Genomic DNA, 13,083 nt, shown 5'->3' on the forward strand with positions numbered 1-13,083 from the left:
GAGTTAGATGACATTTTAGAAGTGGACTGCTAAGCAGACAAGTGCTATCCTAATATTAGCACTCAAAGACCCCTCAAAGAATGGAGTAAAACAGACAGGTGATCACCTTATCTTTTAGTAAAGGTTTACAGACTGTTAACAGCCATTAAGGAGTCTGTGTGGGTTAGCTTTTAGGCACTGAGACAAAATGCCTGAGATAACCAAGCTATAAGAAGGAAGAAGGTTTATTTTGGCTTTCAGTGCCTGATAACTTGGTCACAGCCTGCTGAGAGGCAGCACACCACAGCAAGAGTGCATGACAAAGGGGTCACTCACATAATGATGGCCAGGATGGGAAAGAAAACACAAGACAGCCAAATATTCCATTTTAGGATGTTCTCCTGTGGGCCTCACTTCTTAAAGGTCCCACACTTCTCAGTAGTATCAAAAGGTAGAGAGCAAGCCTCCAGGACAGGAGGCTCAGGAATCTTGAACTACAGATCACCTTTTATTCTTCTCTTTCTGTACTAAATTTCTGTACCATGTAACAACCCACTACCTGCACAGTGTGTCTAATATAATCTAAAGCATTTATAAGCCAACACAATGAGTGATAGTCACACACTGCATCTTTCTGTCCTCCTCCATTTGTTCATCTGCCTCAACAGCTCTGTATGACCTCAACAGCTCTGAACTGACCCCCTCACTGATGGTTCTGATACTTTACCCCAACTGTCATGGAAGACAGTGACAAAGCATGTGGAAGGAGGGCTTCAGTCCACGTGCCTTTTGGGTGTCATTTGTTGAGTCTTGGCACCCAGCCTCACCCAGGCTTTTGCTGCAGACCAGCAGACCAGCAATCTCTGTCACTGTGCTTTCTCTAAACCATGGCCTTGACCTCCAAATCTACTAACCCCTCACTTTCCTTCTTCTTGCAAAGTACTTCATTTTCTATATAATAGGAAAGAGCCAAGGGAGAAAAAAATATAAAATAAAGCAAAGGGAAACTGTTAAAGAGCCCATGAATGCCTTGCTATGTAGTCTATGCAAATACCAGGTCGTCTTTCTTTCCTCATACTCTGTAGGCATGACATCACTTCCTGCCCACATTGGCTATGTCACTCTTCATTCCCACATCTTTAGCGATTCGTTCTATTATATGTGTATTTACCTTCCACATTCTTAGATTCATCTCTTTGCAATGTAATCACCATAAAGGACTTTTGACTTCAAAAGAAAGAAAGAGAGAGAGAGAGAGAAGGAGGGAAAAAGGGAGAGAGGAAGCAAGAAAGAAAGGAAGGAAGAAAGAAAGGAAAGAAGAGATGAGAGAAAACAAAAACATTTTAATCTTCCTGATTTAATAGCCCCTCCACTGCAATTATTATCCACTCATTAACCACATGATTGTCTGCTGAGGCATCTACTTCTCTCCACACATCGCTCAATCCATCCTGGCTGAGCTTTGTCTCCCCCCCTTCCCCACTTCTTCCTGTCTTTTTTTAAAGTCAGTAATGACTTTTCTAATGTATGACCCTATACACCTCTTGCTTTTCTCATCTTAACTTCTCTGTGGAATATAAAGTTCCCTTCATCGTGAGCTACAGTCTGTTTTGTCTTCATATTATGGCACTGCTCACAGTCTGCTTTTGTCTTTTATTGTTTTATCTTTACATTGGGTTGATACTCCCTAACATCAGCATGGAGACGTCCATCTTCGAATCACTCCGTTTTTATTTACACACACACATGCACACACACACACAAATACACAATGACACTATAAACTTAACAACGTCCTAGAGTGCTTGTCTGAATGACAAATAGGATTATAGATGCTTTCATAGGTTCCCCAGTTCTTTATAATCAAATCAAGGTCAACATACCAGACATTGAACTGTGTCTCTGCTCCTTGTCCAAACTCCTTCCCCAGTCTGGTTGTCCCAGATCTTCCAATCATTCCTGAGTCCATCTCACCCATCACAATCTCTCAGCCATCTACCCACAAAAGGACTTGTATTTGTGAAGTCCTCACTTATCCAGCCATTTCCCTGGATACATCCCCACCAAATAAACAGGATATGTACATGTGAATGTATGTTGTGAGTACATGAACCATAGGTAGCATTTGTGATATGTATTTTATATTTACGTCTATATAAGCAAAGGAGAAAAACCGTAAATTGTTGGAGAATCCAGTTTCATATCTGTGCTGAGAAAAATTTGATGTGAATTTAAAGAAAGTTAATTTCAAAAGAAATTTTCTTTGATTCAATACAAGGCAAAGAAATCTGAATTTAAGACATATACCTTTTCTTTTTATTTAAACAGAAAGAAGATTTAAATAAAAAAATCATTTACTGAATTTGAGAAAACAAAACATTTTACTAAAGCTACATTTCTAACAATCATGGTTAATTTTCAGAGTACCTGAATTCACCCATCATCTGCATCATTATTTAGCAAGTGTGTAATATCCAAAATATGTAATGTTTACTTTACAGGGTCCTGTGGGAAAACTTTGTTTGAAAATAATAGTATTCTAGTTGAAGAAAACAAGACATTTTCAATAATAAATAGGATTTTATAGTAGATTAGTGTTAAATTTTGGAATAAACTATACCTACCTTCTAATTGACAAAAATATCTGTGATTAAACTCCACTCTACGAAAAGCAGAACACCACCCCACCCCCACACACAAGGCACTTGCTGTGTAATCATGGACAAATCCCCATGCACACCCCTACATGAGAAAGCCAGCTCAGGGAGGGGCTCACTCTGGCAAGTAGAGTCCGTTATTACTATTGATGCCTGCACAGTGTGATAATAAAAGCCAGCTTTACTTGTATTTCTTTTACTTTTTTAAATTCTCAAATGACAGTATATCCATAAATAACCTGTATCCAAGATAATCAAATCTCACTCTCTCACCATTGGTTATGTGTTATATTTATTCACCAATGAGCAATGTTGTCAAGAGGCAGTTAGAAAAATATCTCCTTCCATTTTATTTCTCTCACACAAAACAAAGACTATAAAAATTGTGTGTGTGTGCATGCATGTGTGTGTGTGTGTGTGTGTGTGTGTGTGTGTGTACCAAGGCAATTATTAATGTCAAGCTATCTGAAACTTGGAACGTAGTAATATACCCACAATAAGTACCAGAGAAAGTGGCTAACTAGCTAGAAACATCTAGTAACTCTTTATTTGCTTTCAGAAGTATTTCTAATGTCTTGCTGAGAATATATTCTAGGTTCTGCTCTCATCAGTCATTTGGGGCAGAAGCATTGCCTTCTCCAGCAGCAACAGCATTTCTAGAGGCCCTGCTCAATCTGCTTTCCAAAAGAAACCCCGGGTTCTGTCTCAGCAATCTGCTCCATTTTCTCCATATGCTCCCTCTCCTCCTGGGGAGGGGTTAAGCCCCTTGATCTCCTCTCTGCTCAGTGGGATCACCTTTGATCTGCCTTGCTCCCTGAGGCCAGGGCACTGGAGAGTGGCTGTTTCCCCAAATGCTGATAAATTAATTAACAGCCTGGCAAGCTTAAATGGTCTGAAAGGATTCTGAAATTCTCTGTTTGGTGGCTTTCACTGAGTGGAACATGTTTATCCATTTCACAGGACCTGTATTTTTAGATCAATGACCTTTGGCTGCATGATTCATTCTGAGTTCATTTTCCCCCCCCAGAGGGTGTAGTTTCACATAAACCTATTTAAAAGCAATAAAGCAAACGATGTTTCAAATAGAATATAATCCGTTCCACACCTGTTTCCTTTGACTATTTTGATAGAAATGAGCTGTTTCTGTGATAATTATACTTTTGCTATACAATATGCAGCAAAATATTTATATTTTTTCCATTGCTGTAGCATATGAATGTTTTAATTTTAAATGAATCCTGTTAATGTTATTTTCAGCAAAACACCCATACACACAAACTGAGGCATTTTCAATTGCAATGATAAGATATTTTCTAAGTGCCATTTATCGTAGGATGGAGTTCTTTTTGTAAAATTTGCCCGGGTTTTCTTATATCCTTATGTAATTGAAAAATGTATCAGATATAAATAACTACTTTAGGCGAAATACAATTTGTTCATATGGCCCTTTCGCTTTGATTGCCAAGCTGTGCTGCACTCCTGCCTTCTAGCAGATCCTGATACTGCTAACTATTTGTGATCTAGACAGACAATTCTATTTTTTTATTGGAGATTTTCTTTATTTGCATTTCAAATGTTATCCCCTTTCCCGGTCCCTCCCCAGTCCCCCTCCCATCCCATTCCCCCCTCCCCTGCTGTTTGCCATAAGTATTTTTAAACAAGATACCATAAGCATCCTTCCTCTAATCTCACTACCTTTCACATTACCCACCTGAAGCATGTAATGAGATTGTGAGGATCTGCATGTCTTTGCACATCCCCCTGGTGTTGAGAATCAATGCCTTGCCTTAGGCTCCGGACCTGCCACTGAGTGTTCAGATGCTCTTGGTTTCAACAGTCTCTGATGAAGCAAATGGCATGAAGAAATTTTTGAACATCACTTTACATAAATAAATGAAATTCATAAAGTAACATTCTTAGGTTGTCCAGCACAGTAACTACTTTTATAGTGGTACTCAAAGACAGGTTAAAATAAAAACTCAGCATGACTAAGAGTCTAAAACTGATTGAATATCTTGTCTTTTCTAAACTCCATATAATGAGCAACTCCTGTCCACTCCTCAAAGGTAAGACAGTCAGCATGAGAACTTTTAAGAGAGCATCTGAAGGCTAGTTTATGATTTTAGCATAAGGCAGACTTGAACAACCTCTTTTTATCCAGTGAGTCCTCTGGACAAAATACCAGGATGGCATTAATGAACCATTAAAACTTTGTCCTTGATACTGATCTCTAATCTTCTCTTGATTCTTTCACTTTATCTTGTTTGTGTGTTTGTTTGTCTTCTGAAAAGTACTCTAACTGCACAAGCAGCAGTAGTTTAAATTGGACTTTACTAGTTTGAATGTCCTGGGTATGATTAGCAAAACAATGAACTTAAGTTTAAACTGCATGTTTACTCACATAATTTTGGCAAATGTTCATGGAGCATAGTATGTACTGAGAATCAATAATTATAGATGCCGGGTTACCAGTTCATAAGATTCCGAAAACAGGCTTTCTGTAATGTGAGCCTATAGGGGTGCTTGGGATTATTCTACAGTCTTCTGGAGAGAAGACAATTGATTTTGACTAATAATGTAAGGGGTGAAACAGATTCCTCCATGATTAAACATGTGTCCTTGTGAAATCTTTACTTTCTTGCCATATTTTCTTTTTCCCTTCTCATTGGCCACAACTATCATTACTAACCTGGATACCCCACCTTAATTTTCTCTAACACTTAGGAGCCCAATAGTGTCTTTCTGTTTCAATTACATCAGTTTGCCATAATTTCAGCATGGCCATGAGATTTCTTAATCCTCTGTGGGCTACTATTTTCTTCAAGTGGAAACCTACAAACAAATATATTATCCTGTCCAGAGTCTATTCCTCTTTTGATAAAAAAGGGTGGGGGGCATAAGAGACAGCTTGTAGAACTTTTGACACAGCTATTTCACCTATTCAAATGCATTAAAGAAGTGTACAAGACTCACGGAGAAGACAAAGTATGAAGGTGTGAGAAAATGAAGAAACACACACTCAAACACACATACATACATATATACACTCACACTCATACACACAGATACATACATACATACATACATACATACATACATACATGCATAAACACACTCATGCTCTCACAGAGAGACACACACATACATACACACAGACAGAAGACAGACAAACACATACATATTCATATATTCACACAATACACTCACAATCAGACACATACGTGGACACGAACACACATACACACACACTCAGACACATACGCACACACATATACACTCACAGGGCTCTGGATGCTGCTATGCTCTGGAGCCTAAGTCTAGAACTTTGTTTCTTCCACAACCTATGCCACTTAAGTCCTGGAGCATGACTGGGGTACCAGGAAATGAAGAAATGACAGGCAGATGTATAGGGAAGCTGGAATCAAGGGAGGTTCTGCTGCCATCATAACTCACAATCATCAATATTTTTGTTAGGTATAGCACAAGCGGGGGGGGGGGGGCTCATCTGGATAGAAAAATCTTTTCAGGCAACCATCTCTGGTTCCTTCCAGAAAAAGGAAGCTGCAGTTGCTAGTCTTGGCTCACATTAATCAATCATCCATAAACACCCATCCTCGGCCTCCTAGGAAAACTTTGCCATTGCTCTCGAGCATGGCCCATATGCAGAAATGGCTTTGCCTATATCCCCTGAGTTCAAGGCCTTGGAGTTCTCAACATGGTTGTGCTCATGTCAGCAATACACATAATTCAGGACTTCTCTTGCTTGGGGCTTTCTCTGCTCCCTATACATGTCTGTGCTTTGTTAATGTTTGTACACAAGTCCTTGTCTTCTGTACTTTGGAAGCCCATTTGGAAATTACACAATAGCATTCAAAACAAAAACAATCATCCAGATATTATTAAATTGGACTCTAGTTGACTTAACTCTTTCTTCATATAGAAGATCGAATGTCATAATTTTCTGCAAAATAAAGTATAGCTTTCATACACACACACAATACTAAGTAGAACTTTATTTATGCAATTAAATATATTTATGTATTTATATATGCGATTAAATATATTTAAGTATACATGTGCAATATTTATTTATTTTTTGCTTTTTATATCTTATGACCAATATTATACCAGAAATGACAGTTAGAATATTGCTAAGGCCAGACTTTGCTAATTATAAAATAAGTTTGCTATGCTGGACTTTATTCTTTCATTTCCAATCAACTTCTAACTAACTCTTAACATATTCAAGTGCACTATCCCATAACACAAACTTGAAAAGCTGCCAAAACAGACACACAAGCTAATGCCTACTGATGGGACCTCAGAGTTGAACTAGACTGGAAGCTCCAGACAACAGAGACTATGTCTTCCTTGTTAAATAACTGCATTTGTTCCCTTGTGCCCAAAACAATCATTTCTTCAAAAGAAGTAGGTGATAAATAGTTGAATGAGTGAAACGGTATTTTTAAAACATATGGTTACTTTTAATGTTGTTTTTACCTTCAATTATATTGAGGTGAGACTTTTGAATTCCATTAATATATTTATTTTTTGTTATCTTGAAATAAATATCCAGTGGAATAGTACCATTATTTCTGAGTCCTTGAAGAGAACATACACCTTTATTATATTAAATATAGGTATGGAAATAGTGGTAGCTAAAATGGAGACAGAAGCCAGAGTAGCATATACTCAAAACCTTTCCTTTCACTTCATGATAACTCTAAAGAATACTGTTTACATGTGTTATCTGTCACTTGAATAATTAATTCTCCTAAAATGGAGTCCAGATGTAGTAACTTTATATTGGATTCTACTTCAGAATTCGCTAGAGATATTTGAGCTCTAGAGAGAGAATTCCTGCAGAGAACAGAATGAGCCTGTTGATTGCTAAAAATATCCAAGAATATTTATCAAAAAATAAATTTTGTCCATATAAGTAATACAAGTTAATCTCAGAGAAAATGTGTTGGTCCCCATCCTAGGATAATATTGAATCTCTGTGGGTATTTGTGAGCTGGCAAGAGAAGACAGGGGGTAATAGTTATTTTTATAAATTTGTGCTCATAATAGCACTGAGTGATTTGTCAGATGTAGCATAAAAAGATCATTCAACTACCTGAAGGGTCCAGGATTGTTCACCTCTTCAAAACAGCTGACTTGGAGAAACGTTTAACAAAATTTTATCCATTTTCCCAGTCTATATAGCCACATGTGCACATGCATATGTTCACATGTACAACCACACCCTAAAATTAGAAATTTTCAAGGTAAAATTGCCTTCTAAATTAAATTATTTGATTTTCAAAGGCACATGTCAGTTAGTAGTATGTACCAACCAGTTCCTGGTTGGTTACATTGAAATATATGCCATTGCCACATATTTCACACATACTGTAAAAGATATAGTTGGGCTTTTCTTCCCCTATTTGTAGAACTAAGTGCATTCTATTTTCATATATATATAATATAAAATATATATATTCATATATATATATATATATATAATATTTTGTGATCATGTCTCTGTGAGATCCTGTTTCAGCTCATTGGTCAACATTCATAAGAGAATAAAATTACATAGATTCATCCAGGAAAGAATCTTCATCTGGACCATTCTCTTCCTTTTTAATTAAATGAGTTTGTGTTCAGCACAGCAACTATCAACTATCCTCTGCAACAAAGATCCCCAAACTGCAAAAGCATAACCTATATACTGTCTTTATGTGATACAATTTCTATAAGAAAATCAAATTCATCTCAATCATGTGCTGGACAAAAACTCAAGAAGGAAATAGAAAATATAAAGCTCACAGTGAATGTAGGAGTGACTGTGGATTTGTCATGTGAAAACACATTGCTTGTGAAAGCCACAGGGGCGGAAGACTTGCACACAAGTAGGCACGCACAGAAGCCTTGAGCAGCTTTCTCCTACCAGCATTCTGGGGAAACTCTCTGCGTTTACAGTTGATCAGCGAAGATCATCCAGTGCTGACTCATCATTTAAGCTAACAGTATCCCTGGAATTGATACTGCTTTCCTGTGTATGATTTACCCATGATGAACTATATGAGAGATGAAGTCATCATACCAAAGGAGGTTAAGGTCAAAACTATCACAAAATCAGAAACTGCAAGAACACAACTTTCAAACAGAAGGTATTACAACACATAGGAAACAAGTGGAAGAGAAGACAGGGTCAACCTAAGATGTGTCAGTACTGGTGTAACTTTAAAAGAATCACCTGCATTCCTAATCTTTACTTTGAATATTGCAAAACCAAATGAGTTCTCTGAAGTTCTAGCTCTTTTATCATTTTGGAAGTCACCAGGCAAACTGAGTATTTATCACAGATTCTTGTTATAACTGAGGTTTTAGTTCATGAGGACGGGGTTTCTGGCTACAACTGACTCCTTTATGTTTCTCTGAACAGAAGTTCTTCAGGACAGGGTTGATGCTTTCTTCAACACACCATGGATCTACTATGCATCCAGTCATGAGCCTGAACAGAATGCTGACATATTCTACTGCAGTCTAAAAGGTAGAGAAGGCAGTAAGATACAATGTATGTGGAATAGTTAAAATACTGGGAGGGGCATGTAGCTCATGAGTATAGCCCTTGAATAGTATAGACATATACTATAGTATATAGTATAGTATAGGCCCTAGGATCAAACCAGGGACTTTCAGTTCATGAAAGCCTCTCAAAAAAAGAAAATTGTGAAAATACTAGATGATCAATGTCTTTATTGCTTTCGGTTAACTTTTTTTTGACAATTTTGAAGATTTTATACTTGAAAGTTACTGAGTATCCATACAATCCTTCATTTGTCTATGCAGATTTACTTATAACCATACAAACTTGGGAGCAACCAAGATTCACTTCCGCAAATTAATAGATAAATTGTGGTACATCAAGGCAATGGTATATTACTCAATACTGAAAGGAAATAAGCTATAATTACATGAAAGGCCATAGCAGAAAGTTCCACATATATTAATTACTAAGTGAAAGGAAATATTCCAGAACACAATTTTAATTCTATGTTTTCGGAAAGTCAAGTTGTAGAGGCAGTAAAAGTATCACTGGTTAACAGGCATTGAGGGGAGGGTCAAGTGAGCCAAAGATGAAACATTTTCGGCCATTATCTACCTGCTGAAAATAATAGAGTGCACACAAGAACTGAACCACCCACAGGAACATAAACACCATGTGAAAGTGGTATGTCAGTGTAGGTCCATTATCTGTAACAAACATAAGGCTGTATTGGGGGTGGCTCCTGATAATGGAGGCAGCTCTGCATGCATGATGGGACATGTAGAACAACTCTGTACTATCTGCTGAAATTTGCTATGAACATAAAATGACCCTAAATCAGACTATTATAAAATATTGCCAAGGATGCCAAAGACTTTTATGTAGAACACATTCATAGTAGAAAATACAAAATCTGACCATGTTAGAATAATTACCTAAGTTTATTGTCTACACTAAAGAACAATAGCTTAGTAAAGAAACATGCAAATACAATTCAAGGAGCAAATTTTTTGACACTATCTTTACTTAAACATACTTATCTCTAAAAGCAAAATTATGGCACAAAATAAAAACAAATAACTATAAAACTAAAGAAAATAAATTAAAAAAAAAGAATAACTCAGAAACCAGGACTTAAGGTCACTGTGGAAAGACAACAGGCCCACATGTGTCCCAGCACAGTTTGTAAAGCATAAAGGAAGAAGCCTGCCGACCTTTTCAGAATGGCCTGCTGTGTGTTATCACCCCCTTGAAGGCAATCAGAGATGGCTAAGCTGAGTGTACATAGATAACTATTTGATTTCACTGAGCCACGCTGACAGGGGTATAAAGTTTCAGATCTGTGTTTTGTTTATGATTAGAGCTAGTATTTCAGGGAAGGCAGGATGGCTTAAGGTTTGTGTACGCAATTATGGTGGATAGCTTTGGAATCTGTTTCAACCTGAACCTTAAATGTTGCCCAAAGGCCAGTAGCTACAGCCTGGGTCACGAGCCTTTGGTGCTGTTGAGAGACTACAGAGTCTCTAACAGCTGAAACACAGGAGATAAAAGAGGATATAACTTCTCTTTGTGTTTGAGGCGCTAAGGTCATGTTATCCTTTTTGCTCCTGTATGTTCTTTTTGTTTGAAAAAATAATAATAACTTTAAAAGAATATGTACACAGATGGTTTATCTTTAAAAAAATTAATAAATAGCTTTATTTTCTCACTTCTTTTGATCATTAATCCTATGTATTATTAAAGGAATATTAAAATAGGCCCTACAGTGTAGAAATGCTGCAGAATGTGTGTGTGTGTGTGTGTGTGTGTGTGTGTGTGTGTGTGTGTGTGTGTTCTGTAACTGAAGCAAATAGCTCACAGAATCAGCCTGAAAGGTGGAAAAGTTTATCTTAGCTCACAGAGGAAGGAAGCCTAAGCCATGGTTGGTTGACTCTCCACTGATTCTGGGCCTGTGAGGAGACAGACACTGTGGCTGGGAATAGATAGCAGAGCCATTAATGTCATCAGTTCACTAAACAAGCAAAGTAAAAACAACTGTTGTCTTGCATTGGATTTTGGATAAAGCTTCTCCCATGATTAATTTCATAACAGTATGCACTCAGCATTTGAAACTGCCTTGCTAAAACTATGAAGTTCTTTCAACTTTAATATATGATACCACAAATTAATACTGACTGATATCTCCATTGATCAGTATGTTTGTGTAGATTTCCTCATACAGACAGAACACACCTTTATAAAGATAATTGAAGAACAGGGTGGTAAGATTGAAAAGGACATGGGAAATGGTCCTGCTACACTGTATTGCAAAGAAAAACAGACCCAAGATTGTATGTGATATTTATCCATGAATACATACTTTAAAACAGAAGGAAACACTGTTAAGGAGACTTAAAACATAGCTCTGTGCTCTACTCAATGCTCTGACATTGCTGATTATAGAAGGCTACCCGGAAAGCCTTATTCCAGGGATAGACTGACCTCTTTATAGTTTGCATCTGAAAACGGTGTGGACAAAGAAGCATGCTGAAGTTTAGTATTGCTTTTGGTAGGGCTTGGGGTGCGTGGACAGTTTATTTTGCTCTATATCATCTGCTTAGTGGCATCCCGCACCTCCTACACTTTGTTCCACTTTGGGCTATTATGTAAAATCGAAACTGTGTATATGAGTAATTGTTAGGTGTAGTTTTGGTCAACAAAATATATATTTAGCACGAGTTATGAAAGTACCATATGACAGTTTGCACGTTTCCATGAATATTACACATAACTCAAGAGTGAATGTTGCTGTGGTGGTAGAAACAACAAATGAACTCGCTGGTTTCAAGTATAAATTATATCTGCACTATAGACATAAGTATATGTATATCTTAAATTTAAGAAGATTTTTCATGCCTCTTTTAACCTGTCCTTTAATTCTCACATGATTAGCTAAATAGTGACCATCTTGACATATTTATTCTAAAATGGAATTGTGCCTATAATGATTGGATGTAAGTGCTGTGCATATACTTTTTGAAGGCTGAAACTCTAGGATAAAATGATTATAATGATTCATTTTAGTTCCTATTACAACTGCAAGACAGAGAGAGACTGAAAACGCATCTGTGCATTGTAATCAATGCTCTAATTTTGTTGGTTATAGAAGGCCACCTAAGCAACCTTATTCTAGGAATACACTGACCTCTTTTGAGTACTATGGAATGAGGTAGCTCTGCAACATCTGTGGCACTAACACTAGTCCATTAATCTTGTGAAATAACATATTATGTGATTAATCATATGATAATGGGATAAATACTTAAATATTTTTCCTTACAGGGAATAAGCTAAAAACTTCTCTTTGTTTTTCTAGTTGGTTCTTTCCTAGTTCTTATTTCTAAACTCATCTTCAATTGCTTTTTTTTTTTAGAAGAATAAAACAAATCCAATTAACCAAAATTCAGATGATTTGGGGTATTTGAAAAGGACTCTGTGTGTGTGTGTGTGTGTGTGTGTGTGTGCGCGCGCACACACGCACGCGTGCGTGCACGTGCACATGCATGTATATGCACATGCATTCACATGCACATTATGGCATGTGTGTGGAAGACAGAGGACAACTTGTAGGAGTCAGTTCTCTTCTCCTACCATGTGCAACAAGGAATCAATCTGAGGTTATCAGGCTTGGTGGTAAGCCACCAGCTGCCCTTTCATTTCATTTTAAATTAGAATCAGTTTTATGATGAGGACATAGATGAAGAGATCCCATGTGTCCTCTCTGTCTCTACCTGTGGTAAAACCCTAAGATGGCACAATGGGAGGATCTGCTCCCCACTGGCCTTGCAGACATAGCGGTGGGACCGTTTCTTCTGTGATACTCTTCTGGAGTAGTAACTGTAGAAGGGTTTCTACCCTGATGGCTTCTCT

This window comes from Arvicanthis niloticus, chromosome 4, assembly GCF_011762505.2.
Source record: "Arvicanthis niloticus isolate mArvNil1 chromosome 4, mArvNil1.pat.X, whole genome shotgun sequence".
Lineage (NCBI taxonomy): Eukaryota > Metazoa > Chordata > Mammalia > Rodentia > Muridae > Arvicanthis > Arvicanthis niloticus.